The sequence below is a fragment of the Eulemur rufifrons genome, unplaced genomic scaffold, assembly GCF_041146395.1.
Source record: "Eulemur rufifrons isolate Redbay unplaced genomic scaffold, OSU_ERuf_1 scaffold_81, whole genome shotgun sequence".
In the NCBI taxonomy this organism is placed as follows: Eukaryota; Metazoa; Chordata; class Mammalia; order Primates; family Lemuridae; genus Eulemur; species Eulemur rufifrons.
Genome location: NW_027182863.1, coordinates 999,588 through 1,021,658, shown reverse-complemented (window position 1 = coordinate 1,021,658; position 22,071 = coordinate 999,588). Strand labels below are relative to the sequence as shown.

Below are 22,071 nucleotides of genomic sequence, written 5' to 3'. Positions count from 1 at the left end.
CTCAGTGTGGCCTCTGGATGACTACGGTCCAGGCCAACTTCTTTACTGCAACATGAAAGACTCTGAACGCAAACTACCCAGCTAAGCCAGCCTTGAATCTTAATCTGCAAACTGTGAGATGACGAATGTTAAACCAAGCAATTTTGGGGTAATGGTTTTATATTAATAGTAATATTTTTAAGTTAATATTCATTTTATGTGAAAAAAGAAATAAATAGCTTAAAATTTTAAAGTAATATTTAAATAAAAAAGAACATGTTGTATGATCTCTGCTTCCAGTTAGGAATAAAAACAGAGTTTTTCAGAATGGATGAAGTCATTTCCACAATAGTATTAACAGATAAGCCATTCAGAAACCCTTTAGGATTTATTCTTACTTCCTGAAGAGCTTCTATAATATGGTCTCTAGGCAAAGTGAAAACATATGCGAGCATTTGTCTTTTCCAAAGTAACACAATCTGACTATAGCTAAGTTATTGAATGGAACTATGCTTTTACATAAAAAGCTTAAAACCAATTAAAATATAATTTTAGTTCTTACCTGCTGACTTCTGGATGTAGTTCAGCCAGTCACTTCATGATCTTGGTGAAGCTACGCAAGTTCAATGTATTTGGAGGTATGAATCTAAAAGGTGCATCAGGTAATAATGCAGCAGATTGAATTTGTTTACAATTCTTGAAACCCTAAATAAGCATTTTAAAAGTTTTCTTAATACCATGACATAGTGATAATCCAGCTTATTCAGTTAAAATAAATTTTAAAATTTTAAATGAAATAAATTGCTCTGAAATTTTTACTTTAAGATTATTTATACCAAGTAAATTTACTTCAGTGGTGTTCAGGGCTATGTATTAAGAAAACATGCCAACATAATTTTTTATAGTAATGATAAAGTCTATGAGACTATGTCTAAATCAGCCTTTTTTATAGTAATGATAAAGTCTATGAGACTATGTCTAAATCAGCCTTCCTCAACTGGGATTCTTCCTCTGAACCCCAGAACACAGCACATGGTGTAACTATTTTCTCAATCCTCCCAAAGACAGGACATAACCAACCCACCTGATAAAGTTTGGTCTCAAGAATAATTATAAATATTCCATATTTTATTTACTAAATACTTTATGTAATGAACACAAACTACATGCCCAGAATTGTATCACTGGTTATGAGGGGAGGGGGGACTAGTAATATAAAGTGCAGCCTCCTTCACTTGTGAAAGATAAAATTAAAATGATAAATTAGTTACCAATAACCATGCAAATAGACTATAAATGGTGCGAAACCACTGTAAATCCTGCAAAAATTCAACAAAGGAAGGGCTCAGACTTTAAATCCTAGATGAAAAGTCAGGGCAAAATACATAAAATATTAGCTCTGTCACACCAGAATCTTACATTTTAATTATTGCCATTATCTCTCCCACTAGATTTAAGCTTCATATAAAAGCACAGATTTTTGTCTATTTTGTTCACTGTTGCTTTCCCAGTTCCTAGAACAATGTACACAGTTGGTATGTAATAACTCTTTGTTCAGTAAATAAGTGAAAAGATTGGAATGTGATAGTTGAAACCACAGAAAAAATGAGCTCTCCAAGAAAAAGCCAAATTACTGGTATGTAATAGCAATGATAATAGCTGTACTTACTGAGTACATCCTCAGTACATTGTACTAAGAATTTTTCCATATTAAGCTCATTTAAACTTATAAATATTTGAGATAAGAACTATTATCCTCATTTTAAGACAAAAAGCTCAGAGAGTGAGGTAGCTCTCGCAGAGTCACAGGATGAGCAGGAGGCAGAGCAAACCTCCATCATTTTCCACATCGTGTTTAAAACCTCAGTGAGGGCCGGGCGCGGTGGCTCACACCTGTAATCCTAGCACTCTGGGAGGCCGAGGCAGGTGGATCGCTCAAGGTCAGGAGTTCGAGACCAGCCTGAGCAAGAGCAAGACCCCATCTCTACTAAAAATAGAAAGAAATTATACGGACAACTAAAAATATATATAGAAAAATTAGCCGGGCATAGTGGCGCATGCCTGTAGTCCCAGCTACTAGGGAGGCTGAGGCAGTAGGATTGCTTAAGCTGAGGAGTCTGAGGTTGCTGTAAGCTAAGCTGATGCCACGGCACTCACTCTAGCCTGGGCAACAAAGTGAGACTCTGTCTCAAAAAAAAAAAAAAAAAACAAAAACCTCAGTGAGGTACAGATGAGGGCATAAAAAAATAAAATGACTACCTTTTATGGTTTTAATAATTATGAGATAACATTAGCTATAAAAAGTGATGAAAGTATAATAATTAGTTACTTAAAGAGTAGCACTATTCAAGAATAAAGAAGAAAAAAAAGACTGGAAAGCAGCAGGCCCCCACCTTTTTGGCACCATTCATTTCCTTCACAGCCATCTTTAGATCACCGTTTTTTGTGGTTTTTTTTGGAAAGCAAGAGTTGCATACCTGAAATAGAAAAGCAGAAAACCAAAAGGTTTTTCATTGACTTTAAATTACCTCAAACTTAATTTTGTAACCACTGACTCAAATATAGTTTTCACAACAATAAATGCTCTTATAAAGGTTGATATATTAAGCCGGGTGCAGTAGCTCACATCTGTGATCCTAGCACCCTGGGAGGCCAAGGCAGGTGAATCACTCAAGGTCAGGAGTTCGAGACCAGCCTGAGCAAGAGCGAGACCCCATCTCTACTAAAAATAGAAAGAAATCATATGGACAGCTAAAAATATATATATAGAAAAAATTAGCCGGGCATGGTGGCACATGCCTGTAGTCCTAGCTACTCAGGAGGCTGAGGCAGGAGGATCCCTTGAGCCCAGGAGTCTGAGGTTGCTGTGAGCTAGGCTGATGCCACGGCACTCTAGCCTGGGCAACAGAGTGAGACTCTGTCTGGGGAAAAAAAAAAAAGGTTGATATACTTAGCTTGAAATCAGGAACAATGTTTATTTAGGATAACTAAATAAAAACCAAATTAAAGATGAGAAATAAAAGACACTAAGCATTTCTCATGAATTATCTCCTATTAATTTTATATTAAAATTTAATGTAAAACATTTGCAAAGCTGATATATGATAAAGTTGCAGAGATTAGCAATCTGGGGACTATTTATACTAAAAAAGTTAAAATTAATTCCTATGTTCAAACAACCTCCAGATGACTCAAAGGCTTGCAATGTGAAAGTCAAAATTTAAAACGTTTGCCAGAATATTTAAGAGAATATCTTTATGGCCTTGTTGTTGGGAAATATTTAGACCAAAAAAAAAAAAAACAAAAAGTTGGAACATCGAATCAGAACTTTAACCATATAATTGAGAAAGTCAGGCAAGAGCTATTCCTATAAAAGCACCAGACCTAGAGAGTGTCAGTGGAAGGGTACATAACAAATCTGAAAAGTGGTTGTTTTCAAATGATGGGACTATGGATAATTTTTTATAACCTCCTTGTATTTTTGCATTTAATTGTATTTTCTAAATTTCCACACAGCATGTATAATACTTAAGAAAAGAAAACCCCACAGTTTGTTTTAAGGATTCAACAAGATACTAAAAGAATCTTTCACATCAGGTAATACTACTAGGATTATAATACTGCTTTAATGAAATGTATTAATACCACATTAATGAGTAAAATTTAGAAAGCATATACTCTTAGGTGACTCCATTAAATAAAATTAAACCGTATTTTTTAACAAATTTCAACCCCAACTATAAACAGGATTCTCTCTTAATTGATAAAGATTTTCATATCTGAAATGAATAGCCATCATTTTTTATCAGCAGACAGTAAAGGTATTTCCGTCACCACTGTGATTTGAATGATCTGACAATGTCACAAAATAGAAAGTAGCAACATACAGATTGGAAGAGATTATATATAGATGATGTAGCTATCTACCTAAAAAGTATACAAGTGTCATCTGAAAAGTAATTAAAATCAGAAATAATAGAATACAATTTTCTGAGCATCTACTATGTGCCAGGCTTTACTCCTAGTGCTTTACATACTTAACTCATAGTAGTTTCACAACATCGCTATGACAGTACTATTGACCTCACTTTATAGACAAAGAGGAGGCTGAGGTACAAAAAGGTCAAGTAAATTGCCCAAATTTATTCATCAAGTTGCTGACAGACCTGGGAATTGAGCCAAAGTTATCTCTTTCTGGAGCCCGTTCTCCTTAACTAAGGCACTCTACATTCCCTGTGAAACAGCGCGTAACAAGATAAAGTACACGAAAGTCAGTCAGTCTGCTACATAACACAAGTAACAAGCTACAAAGTACAATCCAAGAAAGATCTGATTAAGAACAGCACGAACTAATGACTGCAGCTATTTGTCTATAATGACTGCAACTATTTGTCTGCATGGCCCCCTATACTAGCCTGGGATCCTCCTGTGGGAATGGCCTTTGACTTTATCCCCACTGTGGCTGATGTCTGGCACAGAACCTCTAGTGAGCAGCAGGCACACAGTAATGCACATTGCACTGAATTTGGGAAACACACCTGTAGTTAGTAGAAGAATCATAAATTGAAATTTCAGAAACTAGGTATTTCTGGAAATGAGACCTTCAGTCAAGAGAAATAATATGAAGTTCAAAAAGAAATTTTGGCATACCTCAGATACTGAAGGGCAGAGACCACCAACATGTACCAAATAACCTTCATCTCTTCGTAAGGGTTCAGCATACATTTCTGCTTGTAGAAAAACAGAATATACCACAGAAATGATCATCATTGTATTGAGATGTTTCAGAGAAAATGAAAACTTGCTAAATATTTCATGGTTTCTTTTTACTATCACAAAGCTTATCAAAAAGTTATCAACAAATATCAGCATGACCAGACTGAAGACCAAAAGCCTAGAGTACAGTGTTAAGATATCTGGGCCTTAATCATATCATCTTGAAAAATAAATGGGTATGGATTAGTTGATATTAAGTCTCTCATAGCTCAAATGAATAAATTACATCTAAACGGAGTAATCAGTTACAGCTGTCCTTTGGTATCCCTGGGGGACTGGTTCTAGGACTCCCTGTGGATACCAAGATCTGAGGATGCTCAAATCCCTTATATAAAATGGCATAGTATTTGCATATAATCCACACACATCCTCCTATACACCTTAAATTACCTCTAGATTACTCATAATACCTAACGCAATGTAAATTCTATGTAAATAGTTGTTATGCTGCGTTGTTTAGGAAATAATGACAAGAAAGTTGGTTGAATCCATGAATACAGAACCCACGGGCTGACTGTACGTCATGACTAAAAAAGTCTGTCATTTGTCCCTGGTTCAGAGAAGTGCTATGAGAACACTGGATGTACACAGGATCTTAACTCCTTAGTGTTAGTGCTGGCTAGAGCTAGTGGTTTCAGAGACTTCTTTACACACATTCCTTTTGTAAGGCTGGTGGCAGGCACCTCTCCCTTCCCTAATGAAAAAAGAGGCGGCTCCTCCTGTCCCTCGGTACCCGCCCCAAAACTTAAAGAAATTCCTTACTCCTGGCGCCACATCTCCTGGCCGAAGAAGCTCCCATTCCCCCAACCCTAAGGACATATAAAAACCCACTCAAACTTCTGTGCCACACGACTTCTCGGGCCTTTCTCTCACGGGGCCCGCGAACTTCGCCCAGGAGCGCCCTAATAAAGCCTCGTTGCTTTCCCCTTTTCAATTCTGTTCGTCTGTCTTTCTCTGGCGCCGGCTACTTCAAAGAAACCTTACATTTGGTGCCGAAACCCGGGAGGGGCCTTTGGCTGCACCACCCCCTTCCCAGAACTCTCACTTTCCAGATCAGGACCTCTGCTGACTGCCTTCCAGTCCCTGATTGACGACCTCGGCCTGGGTGAGTCACCCCGTGTTATCCCAACCCGGACCCCCCAGGAGCCTCCGTTCCTTCCGGGAATCTGTTCCCTCTCCGTTAAACCGTGGGCCCACGTCGGAGGCTCCCCTGTTCCGGGGCTGAGGCTATTCGGGGACGCCTGAATTCCTCTCACCCCTTTCCATGCCGGCACACTAGTCTCGGGCAGAGACGTCCCCCCAGGCTTTTGCTGCCTCCATAGCCAGGATACTGTTTCTGGCTGTTTCCCCATCAGGGTTGAGGTGACATGGGTGACCAAAATTCCCCATGAGATGCCCCTGGGGTGTCTGCTGGCCAATCTGAAGGCCCTGGATTTAGGCATCCGGCCCAAGCGCCTCATTCTTTACTGCAACACTGCCTGGCCAATGTATAAATTGGACAGTGACTCCCAATGGCCTGAAAATGGGACTTTCAGTTTCAATATTCTGCAAGACCTTAATAACTTTTGTCACAGGAATGGCAAATAGTCGGAGATCCCATATGTCCAAGCCTTTTTCTGTTTGCGCTCCCGTCCTTCTCTCTGTCTGACCTGCCACCCAGCACAGGTCCTCCTTGTGCTGGATCCCCCACCCCCCTCCGCCTCTTCTCCCTCTAACTCTCCCCCAGACGTCCCTTCAGACGCCCCTTCTGCTTTCTCTGATCCACCCGGCTCCCTCAGACCTCCCCCCCGACTCGACCCCCACCACACCCACAGGCGCCCGCCCATCCTCCCACACCGCCCAGCCCCTCGCCACCGACGTCTCCCGTCAGCCAGCACACTCGCTCCCACGCAAACCCTCGGACCAGCCCCTCCTCTGTCCCTTACGGGAGGTGGCAGGCGCCGAAGGGCTTGTACGCGTACATGCTCCCTTCTCCCTTTCTGACCCTTCTCAGATTGAAAAGTGCCTAAACTCAGGGAAATCACTCAACAGGCAGACAAAAACCCTGCGGCCTTTCTCAGCCGCCTTACAGACGCCCTTATCCAATATACCCGCCTAGAGCCTACCTCCCCCGCGGGGACTGCTGTCCTTACAACTCACTTTATTACTCAGTTCTCCCCGACATCAGAAAGAAACACAAAAAAGGCAGAGGAGGGCCCTGAGACCCCTATCCGAGACCTAGTGAATATGGCATTTAAAGTCTTCAATTCCCGAGATGAACAGGCAGAGGCCCAAAGGGAGGCCCGTGTCCGCCAAAAGGCACACCTGCAGGCCCAAGCCTTGTTTGCAGCCCTGAGGCCGGGGAGACCCGAGAAGCCATCGACCTCGTCTAAGGTGACCAGCCGCGCTCCGCCAGGCACCTACTTCAAGTGTGGTAAGGAAGGCCACTGGGACAAGTGGTGCCGGCAGCCACTTCCGCCCACGACCCCTTGCCCGGCTGTGGTCAAGAGGGACACTGGAAAAGTGACTTCCCCTTGGGACAGAAGTCCGGAGGGTCAGTCCTTCCAACCCTAGACCTGCCGATGGCAGCTTGGGGTCTGGCTGCCGAAGACTGAAGAGACCCCGACTCAATGACCCCATCACCCGCACTGAGCCCAGGGTAACAATCAAGGTAGCAGGTAAGGCAGTGTCCTTTCTGGTTGACACGGGGGCTACCTACTCTGTCCTGCCTTCCTTTTCAGGCCCTACCTATCCTTCCCAGGTGTCGGTCATGGGTATTGACGGCAATCCCTCTCGACCCCCCACCACCGGTCCCCTAACTTGTCTAATAGATGACCGTCCCATCACCCATTCCTTCCTTATCATGCCCTCCTGTCCCACTCCACTTTTGGGAAGGGACTTACTAACCAAGCTGGGAACCACCCTCCACTTTTCCTCTGGAACTTCCACCCTCCTTCTTCTCTCTCTCTCTCTCCAGATTCCTCAGCTCCACCCCCAGCCTCTCCCGCTTTACCGAGTCCTACATACCTCCTCCCACCAGAACTCGTAGACCCCCAGGTTTGGGACACCTCCACCCCAGTGATGGCCACACACCACACCCCCGTCCTCATTCGACTCAAAGACCCCTCATCCTTCCCTTCCCGGCCACAGTTCCCTATTTCACCAACCCACCGCGGAGGTCTAAAACCCATCATGGAACGTCTTCTGCTCGAAAAACTTTTGATTCCAGCTGACTCTCCCTATAACACACCCATTCTCCCGGTAAGAAAGCCAAATGGCTCATACCGGCTAGTCCAGGACCTCAGACTCATTAACGAGGCAGTTGTCCCCATACACCCTGTGGTGCCTAATCCCTACACTTTACTCTCTCATATTCCACCCTCCACCACCCATTTTTCTGTCCTGGACCTCAAGGATGCTTTCTTCACCATTCCTTTAGACCCAGCCAGCTACAATCTCTTTGCCTTTACATGGGAAGATCCCGACACGAACATGTCTCAACAACTCACTTGGACTGTCCTGCCCCAGGGGTTCAGGGACAGCCCCCACCTCTTTGGTCAGGCTCTCACCCAGGATCTTCTTCAGTGCCCCTTACAACCAAGCACTGTCCTCCAATATGTGGACGATTTATTACTCTGCAGCCCCTCATACTCCGACAGCCACACACACACTGCCTCTCTACTCAACTTCCTTGCCCCTAAGGGCTACCAGGTGTCCCCCTCCAAAGCTCAGCTGTCTAAGCCTACTGTCACTTACCTTGGACTTAGTCTCACCCCCACTTCCCGTCATCTCACTGTTGAGTGCCAGCAGGCCCTCCGCGACCTCCAGCCTCCCACCACTGCGGAACAAATTCTATCCTTCCTTGGGTTTGTTGGTTTCTTCCAACACTGGATCCTCACTTTTCTCTCCTTGCCAAACCCCTCTATGAGGCAGCACGTGATGCCTCTGCTGGCCCTCTCTTAAACCCTCAGGCTGTCTCTCGCACATTCCTAAAACTTCGAGACTCTCTCCTACAAGCACCCCCTCTAAGACTCCCTCATCCTGAAAAACCCTTTAACCTCTACACGGATGAGCGCCAGGGCCTGACCCTCGGCGTCCTTACCCAACCTCTGGGACCTACTCCCATTTCCACCCCAGTGGCCTACTTATCCAAACAGCTGGACACCATGGTCCGTGGCTGGCCACCCTGCCTCCGCTCCTTAGCAGCAGCCACTGCTCTCACCAGGGAGGCCCTGAAACTCTCCCTGGGACAGAACTTATATGTCTTCTTCACCCACCGTTTACAGGACCTTCTGACTGACCGCTCTTTAGCCCTCCTCACCCCGTCTAGACTACAGGAATTCCATCTCTTTTTTATTGAAAATCCCACCATTACTTTATCACAGTCCCCGACTCTAAACCCTGCCACTCTGCTCCCCATTCCCTGTTTACCCTGTCCTCACACTCCTGCTCAGAAATGGTTGAAGTCTCCACTACTTGTAGACCTGATCTGTTAGACAAGCCACTTCCTACAGCGGAGTTAACTTTCTTTGTTGATGGCAGCTCTGTCACAGGTGAGGACGGCAAACGCCGGGCAGCCTATGCCATTGTCTCTGCCTCTCAGGTAATAGAAGCCTCCCGACTTCCGGAGGGCACCACCTCCCAAAAGGCAGAACTCATTGCTCTCACCTGAGCCTTACACCTAGTCCTAGGCAGGAGTGTAAATATTTACACAGACTCCAAATATGTGTTTATGATGGCTCACTGCCATGCTGCCATATGGAGAGAACGGGGCTTTCTCTCCACCAAGGGCTCCCCTGTTATTAACACCACCCTTATCCCCAGTCTCCTGGAGGCCCTTCAGTTACCCACCCAATTAGCTATCATACACTGCAAGGGACACCAGACGGACGGGTCCCCCGTCACTAAGGGAAACAACTATGCTAATACTGTTGCCCATAGTCTAACATCCCCAAAACATCCTAGTCCGGCTCCTCTTCTTTTCCTTTCCATTCCTTCCCTCCAGCCTCGCTACACTCCAGAGGAGCGCAACAGCCTTCTCACCCAAGTGAGATCAACCACCACTGAAGGGTGGGTCCTTCCTAAGGACGGCAAGCTGGCTCTCCCTAAGGCACGGGCCCTAAAACTCATTGGCCAGGTCCACTCTTCACCTCATATTGGCACTAAGGGCCCCTTCCACCTCTTACAGCCTCTATTTTCACACCCTGCCCTGTATTCTCTCATCAAAACTGTTTGCTCGAACTGTGACATCTGTGCCTCTGTTAACCCTCAAGGGGCTTCAAACCCCCTGTATCCACTCACCAGATGCGTGGTCACCTCCCCGGACAAGACTGGCAGGTCAATTTCACTCATATGCCACCTCACAGGCGTTTCAAATATCTTTTAACACTGGTAAATACCTTTATGGGGTGGGTTAAAGCCTTTCCCACTGCCAATGAAACTGCTGCTGTTGTTGCCTCCACTCTCATTACTGAAATTATCCCACGCTTCGGCCTTCCTTCCTCCATTCAGTCTGACAGTGGCCCTGCTTTTGTTTCTAAGGTTGTTCATCAGGTCTGTGAGGCTCTCCATGTCGAGTGAAAACTTCATGTTCCCTGCAGGCCTCAGTCCTCAGGAAAGGTTAAAAAGGCTAACAGACTAATCAAAGACCACCTCACCAAACTCATTATTGAGACCCACCAAGCATGGCTTGACCTTTTGCCCTTAGCTCTCACCCGGATCAGGACAGCCCCCCGACATCCTACCTACCTTAGCCCTTTCAAACTCATGTACGGCCGGCCTTTTCTCATTAGCCACCATCTTCCAGCCCGGCCCCCACCTTTGGCCTCCCATCTCCCATCTCTCTCCCTCAGACAACTTCTCCGGGCCCACGCAGACAGATACCTACCTCAGCCTCCAGAGACCGACTCAGATATCTCTCACACAGATATCCTCGACCCTTGAGACCAGCGTTGGAAAATTAAAGTCACAGGAAAAGTATACTGAAAAATACACGACTATTACCCTTCAGCGACTATTCACGTCAGCCGTGAATACGTCCTGGCCCACCAGACACAGGTTCAAATATCTATCAATATGCTGGAAGCAGAACCAACTCTAGCAGGACAACTTTCCTGCCACCCTAAACATCCCCCTCTTACCTCCTGGCTAAATATTATTCAACATACCCTCGCCTTCTTAAAACTCCTCTAAAATAATCTGTAATGTCTCCCACTGTTTCCTCTGTGCCTCCCTTCAGTGACTCCCTACTGGCCGCTGTTCCCCTAAACTTTTCTTACCCTTAAAAGACTCCCTCATCGGGTCCCTCATGCTCCACTCCACTCACTCGAGTTCTCCTATGGGAACCTGAGCCCACAGACCACCTTATGTGGATCACATATGCTTTCTCACCACCCTCACTGACCCCAACATACAACTTCATGGACGCTGTCTCACTAACCATACTATGACCATGATCACCTCTTCTGCTCCGGGACAGTTCTTCTGGTGCAACGGAACACTTACCCGCTACGTCAATACGTCCACCCCGGGTCTTTGTTTCCCTGTCATGGTCGTCCCTCAATTAACTCTATACGGTGAGTTTGAATTTGGGTGGCTTCTCCCGGGACCCCGCTCAAAACGAGCCATCTTCTTGCCAGTCATGATAGGTCTCAACTTGGTCTCCTCCATCGCAGCCTCAGGGCTTGTGGGAGGCGCCCTGGGCCACAGTGTTATTCCTGCCCAAGACTTTACAGATCGCCTACAGCTATCCCTGGAAACCACGTCGTCCACGTCACTAACTTCCCTGCAGAGACAACCGACTTCTCTGGCTCAGTTTCTCCAATGCCGCCTGCAGAAATTATCCAGAGTAGCAGTAAACCAGATGCTTCTTCACCCCTACCCTCCCCTTCCAAGTTACCCCTCCACCAGCTGACTCCGGCCTATAGCCCCCACTATGCCCCTCAAAAGCAGGAAGTAGCTAGAAAGACCACGACACCCTATTATCACTAAAAGGCCGGAATGTAAGGCTGGTGGCAGGCACCCCTCCCTTCCCTAATGAAAAAAGAGGCGGCTCCTCCTGTCCCTCGGTACCCGCCCCAAAACTTAAACAAAGAAATTCCTTACTCCTGGCGCCCACATCTCCTGGCCGAAGAAGCTCCCATCCCCCAACCCTAAGGACATATAAAAACCCACTCAAACTTCTGTGCCACGCGACTTCTCAGGTCTCTCTCTCACGGGGCCCACAAACTTCGCCCGGGAGCACCCTAATAAAGCCTCGTTGCTTTCCCCTTTTCAATTCTGTTCGTCTTTCTTTCTCTGGCGCCGGCTACTTCAAAGAAACCTTACACCTTTGTTGGGGAAATAACGCACCAAGAAAACGTTTCAATCAGACAAATATCAACAGCAGGTATTATATAGCTTGTGATAATGTTAAGAGCACATAAGAAAAAAATAGACAAATTACTTGAGTTAGACAGCATGATTTTGGAAACCAGAAATACTAGGATTATAGATAATTTTTTTTCTTGCTTGACAAAAAAATTCAAAATTCTTAGACTGTCATCTCATAGTCAATATTGTGAAGGGAACCTGGTCTGAAATCAAAGATTCACTAAATTGAGACTTGAATTACTAGCAAATCCTATACCTGGCACAGAGGGAGTACACAAATATTGTTGAATGAATCCATGAGTACTTTTACTTATGTTTTAATAATTTTTAAATAATAATGGGAGATTTGTAAATTGTATTGTGTTCATTAAGTAGTAATAGTAACAAGAGTAGCCTAGCACTTATTGAATGCTCTGCTCCAGGCAACATGCTAAGCACTTTATATACACATCACCTCACATGATTCTCCCAACCACCCCGTGAGGGAGATATTATTATTTCCATTTTACAGATGATGATACTGAGGTCATAGGAGTTTAGGTCACAAATCTGTTAAGTATTAGTGCTAGAATTCAGGCAGAGTCTTTCATCTTTAGGTAATTAATACCCAACCTTCTTCATTAACTTACTTCATTTAATTTGTTAATCTCTTTGGATTATAAATGTATTCTACAGACAAAATAGTGAAACTACCTAGCTTTACATTTTTATATTGCAGTGAAAAAGCAGTAAAGAGCTATAGTACACTAAAGGAGTCAGAAGGTATACATTACACCCATCACCTAACCCTTCACTAATTCAATGCAAAATATCTACTGGATACCCTATGGGCTGCACGCTGTACTTGGCAGTGAACAAAAATCCCTGATCTTGCTGAGCTAGTATGTAAGGGTGGGAAGGCAGTGAACCCAGTAATCAATCAAGTATCAAGTAAGCAAAACACACAGTATTGTGACAAGTGATATGGTGGAAAATAATGCAAGGAAAGAAAAAAAGTTACAATTAAACCAGATGATATACTATTTTAAGTTGTGTATATGTATTAATATATGCATAAAGAAATGCATTGAAATGCTCACTAAAATATTCATAGTGATTACTGCAGGTTGGAGAAACTTCAGGTAATTTTAATTTTCTTATATTTTCATATTTTATTTAAAAATCTTAATAAGCCATTATTTATACAAGCAGAAAAAAATAAAACCATCACTAATATGGAAAATTAAAAACCCACAGAAACATACAGATAAAAATAAAGAGAGGTAGCATAACTATCACAAGAAATGATAGAATTTTCTCTAGTGCCTGTGATTATTCTAACTATTATAAACATTTAAGGACTATCTAAAGATGAAAACACTCCTGAAATAAATGAAATTATTAAAGTGAGGGAAAGCAAATAGTTTCCATCACTAATACCGATTTGATAGATTAGTACTGGTCACCTGAGGAAAACTGAGAAGGTGGTTTTGTTCACCAGGTAACCACACCTGGAAAGTGTCCAGTGAGGGCTCAGTGGAAAAGAATGCAGCTTATCTACTTGCTAACTAAATCTTGGGTTTAAGCTTTTAGCAATTTTCTGTTCTTTAAAAAGTTGACCTCCAACTGTCCAATTTCTCATTTTGTATAAAGAAAAGCCACCAACAGGAATAAAATATTAAAACAGCTCAGGCACCCAACACAACCCAGAAGCAGGTAAGTATTATTTTACAAATAGGTTAGGATTCCTCAGTAAATTGTTAAACCAACCTAGTGTAAACTTCAGATTCCATCTATCTTGTTCTATTTGATTTTCTTTCCTTCCTGAGAAGTCACCTCCTGTCAGGTTTTCTTTAGCATCAAACCAGTCTTCACTTATTTCTTGGTAATTTCTACAGTCTCATAAATTGAAAACAACGAGCTATGAATTACCTACAATGTTTAACCCTCTGAAAAGTTATCTAAAAAGCATGATGAATCACTATAATTACTTGTTTTATATACAAATCTAAAGATGAATATTAAGCAAAATAAGAGAATCAAGCATAAAGCTTTTGTGAGAACGGATTTCAGCAGTCCTGGAATAAAAAGTTCTTTTCAGTTTGAGTGATCAGCTTCCTAGTTTCCCTTTAATTAATATTGATTCCCAGTTTATTAAAACTGTTACTTTTCTGATTTTTCAATTGTCATTTATTGGAAAAAAGACATTATCTTTATATACAGAATAAGAGAAAACTTCTTTAAAAGGACTAAGTAGTGCTGCAGCTCTTTATATCATTACAATTAATGATCTTTCAGAATGACCATAATCTCTTTTCATAGAGGAGAAAACTAAAAAAATGTACACAATTTACAGAGATACAATTAGACACAGGAAAGAAAGTTTTCAAATTGGAAACATGAAGCAGAATAAAAGTCCATATTATTATTCAGCATTATCGGATATATTAGGTGACTTTAAAGACAAGTCAAGCAAAAATAAGAACATACTTAACATTCACAATCAGAATGATGCCATTGTAGTCAATTAAAAATATTTATTTTGATTTAATGAATAAACACTAGAGATATTTTAAACCTTGACTGTTTTCTGGCAACTATGAAAGATATTTTTATACTAACTTTTATCATCAACTTTCAGTTGATCAAAGTCTACATTTATATCACCATTTTTTAAACCGTCTTTCTTGGGTGATGAATTTTGTTTAGGATGACTACTGTCAGATAACAAAGATATCTGAGGATTAAGATAATAAAAACAGTAATAAGGACTAGCAATTATTGCGCTCTTACTATGTGACAGGCACTCTTCACTGGCATTGTTTAGCCCGTACAATAATGAAGGCTATGAGAGTAAAACCATCAACTTGACTTCACAAATGAGAAAACTGAATCTAAGAAACTCATTGCGCCAAGCCACAGTTAACAAGAATTAGGATTTGAATCCAGTCTGTGTATAGTTACTATGTGCTAACACTAGTATTTTGGAAAGTGTGGCAGAACACACTAGAAGTACTATAGATAACTTTGGGAGAATTATAAATATTAATAACATTAACCTTTAACAGTTATGTATTTAATTTAGTGTATGCTTATGTATATCTTTTATTTATGGGAAGTAATATTTCTTTCTTATATGTAAGAGTGAATTACTCTTCACACTTAAATTTTTGTGAAAAGGAGAATCATTTAAAGAAAAATACAGAATAACATTACAGGTAACATAGGGCTATGGTAAATTGTGAAGATGGTACATGAATAGCTGAAATTTAGAAATACTATACTACACTATACTGGCTTTCATGCATAATTAGTTAATTTAATGAGACAGGGACTAAAACGTAATCCCAACTTAAAATAGATATTGTTTTATAGCCAAAAGTATGATTATAAAAATTGTTACATCTACATCTTGTACTTTTAAAAATAATTTATTCTTCCTAAATAAGCAGCTTATACCATTGGTACCATTGCAATGAAAATAAAGCCCTTAAGAATTATCATATAGTACTAAATGTATAAACTGTTTAAGCAAAGTATTAATACATAAGAAATTTAAGTACATGAAAATCTAGTTATGAATCTGTTAATTCTTTGTGGATAACTGAGTTTTTTAAAAAACGAATTTAACAATAGAAGAATTTGTTAAAACAATTTACTTTTTATCATTCATGTTAGTAGAAAGGAACATATATTAATCAAGTATTTCACTTTGGACTTGGGAATCCATCTTGGAGGATTACCTAAGACCACTCAAATAATGAAACCTTAAAGTCCAAAGTCAGAAAAGCAGAAATAAACTTCAGCTTTCCTATTCCATTGCCTCCTGGCTTGATAATGGAATGTAACTTATGTTACTATAACACTTTATAATTTGCAGGGTGTTCTTATATAGATTAAATCATCTTTCCTGATTGTCATCTGACCAAGATTCCCTTGGTGGAAAAAGACAGAATGAGAAAACTTATGAGAGACATTTAAAAACTATTTTCATCATTTCAACAAAGGAGAAATTAAAACTTTGCTCTACCTAAAATAAATGGAACATTACTTTATTCTACCTCATGACATGAAGGTGCAAGATATTAGTTTTAACTACACTCATGCAACACGATGGTGGCCATATATCATGGATTTGCCCGGGACAGTCCAGATTTATACCTATTGCTGTGGTGAATGATTAACATTACTATTACTCTCTTTCATCCTCAAAAGTCTAGTGATTTGGTGATAAACTATATGCTTACCCTACTCAACATATATTGCTGATATCTGTTTCATTAGGCTTAAATACACCATTATGTTCCTCCTAATTAAAGTAAGCTATAAAGTAAGCTAGTTGAGTGAAAAGAAGGATGTCAGAGTCTCTAAAAATTATAATTTACTTAAGCCATAAAATTAAAGATTTGGGGCTGGGCGCTCTGAACTTCTGACTTCTGTCATCGATGGTTTGCAATGTGGGATATGCTCGCCTGAGGGAGGATCAAAATGATCTACTGGGAAGTTAGAGGAAAATACTAGAACTTCCTTTTTCTTTCTTTTCTTTTCTTTTTTTTTTTTTTTTGAGACAGAGTCTTTCTCTGTTGCCCGGGCTAGAGAGCCGTGGCATCAGCCTAGCTCACAGCAACCTCAAACTCCTGGGCTCGAGCGATCCTCCTGCCTGAGCCTCCCAAGTAGCTGGGACTACAGGCATGTGCCACCATGCCTGGCTAATTTTTTCTATATATATATTTTTTTAGCTGTCCATATAATTTCTTTCTATTTTTAGTAGAGATGGGGTCTCGCTCTTGCTCAGGCTGGTCTCCAACTCCTGAGCTCAAACAATCTGCCTGCCTTGGCCTCCCAGAGTGCTAGGATTACAGGCGTGAGCCACCAAGAACTTCCATTTTTATTTTTCATCTTTTAAAAAATTAAGGTGTAATAATGATTAGTATATAGAGTGACAAAGATGCCTGGTGGCTACTATGTTATTTCTACAAGAGTTACTAGGAACAGAATAAGGAGAATGTGCCAAATTAGATTCATGCCTAACCATACTGGAAAATAAACATAAAAACAAAAGATGTTATAGTATATAATGTCTTAAATTAATCTTCAATTTATCTAAATGTGCCTTTTTCTATACCTTGAAAGAACTGATTTTATGTTATAATATAAATGGAATATGAACAAAAGTGTGGAAGACTTCAACTGGAGAATTTTAGTTTAAGAAATCTCTAATCTGTGTGTATAATTTTGAGGTTCACAAGGTATTAGTCAAACAAGTCAGGCTTACTGTTCACTCTCTCTTTTGGTTTTCCTTTTTACTTTTTTGTTTTTTTAAGACAAGTGCAGTAGTGAGAAGAAAGGAAAGAGCAGAACAAGGCGTTCAGTCTATAACTGACTGTGAACAATCGAGATAACTGACTACCTTCAGACCAGCCTGTTCGCTCTCATATTAAAATGTAAGACAATACAAGGCTAAACTTAAAGAACCGCTACTACATTCTTTCCCAATTGCTAAAGATTTTAAAGTCTGAAGATACGAAATAATGGAACACTCAAACTGCTGGTGAGAATGTCAAAGAATAACATCAACTTTGAAACAATTTGCTATTGCATGGTCAAGGTGAACTCTTTAGACTTTAGAGCCAATAACTTCACTCCTAGGTATATACCCTAGAGCAGGGGTCCCCAACCCTTTTTGGCACCAGAGACCGGGTTCATGGAAGATAATTTTTCAGAGGGGGGGTGTGGGGAGCCACGAGGAATGGCTGTAAACACAGATGATGAAGTCGCTCATCTCCTGCCATGCAGCCCACCAGTTCCTAAGTTTAATGGAAGACAATTTTTCCCACGGACTGGGTGGCGGGGGGTCACTATTCTGCCACCTGGTGGTGGGGGGCACATCCCTAGGGAAACTCATGCACATGTTCACAAGGCTACACACACACACAAATGCATAAAAGAGCAATGTTCTTAATGGTCACAATGGGTATCAACCCAGATTATAAAAAAACTATAATGGATAACTCTATTATGGTACAGCCATACAACAAAACAATAAAGAAAAATGAACATGAAATTTAGCTGCCTACATGAATATGGATCAATCTTATAAATAAATATAATATTGAATTAAAGAAGAAAACACGAAGGATCACCTCCAGTTATGACTCCATTTAAAGTCAAAATAGGCAAGCTAAACTGCATTGTTTAGGGATACATACATAGATGGTAAAAATCATGTAAGGAAGTCATTACCACAAAAATCAGGATAGCAATTCCACCAGATGTTGGAACAGGAACGTATGTAATTGGAAAGGACACAGGAGGCTTCTGGGGTGCTGACAATGTCCTATTTCTTACCTTGAGTAATATTTGCTTCACCATACATTTGTTTCATAATTATCATATGTACATTTATGTGTAAATAAACCCTTTTAAATTATCAATTTTTTATATCATAATGGTATTGTGGTTAAGTCTTTTTTAGGGATACATATTGAAATAATTATGGATAAACTGATATGCCTCAGATTTGGCTTCAAAATAATAGAGGAAAGGAAGAGAGTGGATAGAATAAAGTAAAGATAAGAATTGAAATTGTTGAAGCTGAGAGATGGATACATGGGGCTCATTATACTACTGTCTACTTTTGAATATGTTTAAAAGTTTTCATTAGTACAAAGTTTTTTAAAAGCCTTTATGGAAATAACTAAACAATGAAGACATACACTAGCTTCATAAATAGGAATACTCATATCTATAGATTTAGTGCAAGTCTAATCCAAAGTCCAACAGGGCTTTTGGAAAACTTAACAAACTAATTTGAAAATTTATATGGCCATTCCGTGTAAATATAATATATAAATATAATATAAATAATATTTATATTCTGTATAAATATTTATACAGAGTGGCCATATAAATTTTAAGAATGGCCAAAACATTACAAAAGAAGAACAAAAAGAAAGGGACCTGCCTTCCCAAGTATCAGGACACTATAAAGCAAACTGCAGAAGACACTGTGGAGTTGGCACGATGATGAACCAGTGGGCTAATACAGTCTATAATCGAACGCATCATGTATGGGAGCCTGATACACTATTCTATACTGCACACCAGTGGTGAAAGGAAAGGCTACTCAGTAAGTAGTTGTGGAACAGAGGGTTCTCCGTATAGAAAATAAATGCAATTAAATCCCTTCTTCAAAAACCAATTCCAGGCTTCTATGTAAAAGGCAAGATTTTTCAACTTTTACAAGTAAATCTGGATGAAATCTTTACTACCGAGTGTAAGAAACCATTCTTAAACACAAAAACATATGCCGAGAAGATGTTAGGTAAGTATGTTTTAACACATATAACCAACAAAGAATTTGTTTTCAGAACATAAAGGGAGGCTTATGAAAAAACAGAAAAATGTGCAAAAGACATGAACAAGCATGTCTTTCACAGAAGAAACCATACCAAGCAATTAAGCACATAAAGAAATGCCTAACCTCTTAGCAATCAGAAAAGAACAAGTCCATGAAATCCCATTTTACCCATCAGATTAGCAAAAATTTTAATGTCGGAAAAAATCAAGCATTGATGAAGATGTGAAAGTGGAACTTACACACAGTGACATGGGAGCAATTATCACTTTGGAAAATAATGTGGCCCTATCTTGTACAATTGATCATGCCCACACCTCACAACTGAGAATTCTACTTCTAGATATATGTTAGAGAAACAAGGATACTAAAAGTCAGGGGGGTACTAAGATATATGTACAAAAATTTACAGCATAGTTTGTAACAGAAAAAACATTAAAAACTAGAAACTACTCAACTGTCTGCCACTAGGACATCTGTGTTGGGTGGTGGCTTATACCTGTTTATTTGTGTGCATCATTACATAAGTTTTATTTTTTTTGTATAAATCAGTTTCAAAAGGAATTAAATCTTTTCTTTTAAATATTATTGATTACTTTATCTGATGTCATATTTTAAGTAACTAAAAATTGCAACAACCTCATGTTTGCTAAGAAATGACTTGTTTTGGCTGGGCGAGGTGGCTCACTCCTGTAATCCTAGCACTCTGGGAGGCCGAGGCGGGAGGACTGCTTGAGCTCAGGAGTTCGAGACCAGCCAGAGCAAGAGCGAGATCCCATCTCTACTAAAAATAGAAAGAAATTGGCCAAACAACTAAAAATAGAGAAAATTAGCCGGGCATGGTGGTGCATGCTTGTAGTCCCAGCTACCCGGGAGACTGAGGCAGGAGGATCCCATGAGTCCAGGAGTTGGAGGTTGCTGTGAGCTAGGCTGATGCCACAGCACTCTAGCACAGGCAACAGAGTGAGATTGTCTCAAAACAAAACAAACAAAAAGAAGACTTGCTTCATTTTGAGGTATGTAGTTTAAAAACTCCAATCTGAACTGAATAAAGATCAATTTAAGATAAGCATTAAAGCAAAATTTCCCCTGACACTTAGAAACCTACAAAGACATTATGATTTCAAAAAATAAATGGCTTTCTACTAACTTCTTACCCCCTTCCCCATATTGAACTCACACTGAATGCTGTGGACATTAGATCACAACGGACAGCTCCGATCTGGTTAAGGACACAAACAACAGGGTGGGCACACCAAAACCTGTCTGCTCCACTGCTTTGCCAAGAGACTTTCTGGTTTGTTTTCAAGTACATATGGCCAAATTTGAACTTTCTTCACAGTTATAGTAAAGGAGCTGCAGAGGTGTAATCCACAAGGAATACCATCTACTCCACCCCAAAGTGACTGTCTGCAACAAAACACGGTGGCCACTCCTAAGGCAGCAGAGACAGTTCCAGTATATTAAATGGCCTTTGGAACTTCTAGGTTTAACAGTACAGGTAAAACATTTCAATGGGTCCTCGAAGATGCCTTTCTAGAACGTATGGTTCTTTTTCATTTTTCAACTGATAATTTTCTATTTTTATTAAGTGAACTCATTTATTTGTTTTGAGATGACTGGTTATAGAATGTGGTTTTGTGTGAAATTAAACAAATCAAGAACATGCACATTTGTGTTTTCAGAAAAAGAAAAAAAGACATTTCTATTACACTCACGCCTCATTTAGGGTGTGGAACGTGGTTCCTGAAAGTGGAGGTGCTGAGCGAGCCTGCGCTGTCCGGGGCGCCTTCAGCACAGCGCTACGGAGACACAGCGCACTGACCAGTCGCTCCTCTGCTTTACACAAATCCCTGAAATCAGGGAACGCCCCCAGTTAGAGTGTCTCTGGCCACCTGTCATAGAATTGTTGGTTAATCCCCTCGGGCTGCACTAATGGCTCTGATGTTTCCAGAATGTCTAATGGTCTTACAGCAACCCCAGCTCTCTACTGATCTTTCCCCCTCCGTTTCCTCAGTCACTTCCCCTGAAGAAAACTCAAACTGTCCACACAGTAAGCACAGTGCTCTCCCTTTGCTTCACCAGGGCAGGTCCTCCACCGTCACCAGCACACATTTGCACACCCCATTATTATAGGTTAAAACTGTACAGCAGAATAAATGGCAGAAAGAAAAGCCACCACCAAGAATAAACAACCTTATTGCAGAACGTGCTCTACACTCCATTCCAGACAGCTGAGGGGTCCTGGGGGGAGTGTGCGGAAGGAGCAAGGTGGCTCGCGTGGCCAGAGTGGACAGCGTGGCCAGTCAGTGCTGGTTCTCAGTCGGACGCATGGTGAGCCAACTACTAGAAAAAGTGCATGTCCTTCCTCTTCATTTTTAGTCAAAACCATTCAATAATAAAAAGAATAAAAACCAAAGACTTTCCATGACCTGGAAGGCCAAACATGAACTGCCTTTGGTCACCTCTCTGGCCTCACTCCCACCCCTGGCCCTGTGGCTCGCAGCCACTCTGCCTTCTTCAGTGTTCCTCTCGCACACACAGCTTGGCACTTCCTAATCCCTGATGAAAATGCTCCGCCCTCCGGAGCTTTGTGGCTGACGCCCTTAAACCCTTGCCTGTGTTTCACC

General features: G+C 41.1%; 1 pseudogene; it reads right to left on the bottom strand.

Moving 5' to 3' along the window:
• Nucleotides 1-314: 314 nt before the first annotated feature.
• Nucleotides 315-15,309, bottom strand: LOC138379553 (RNA-binding protein 44-like; annotated as a pseudogene).
• Between the last annotated feature and the right edge of the window lie 6,762 nt (nt 15,310-22,071).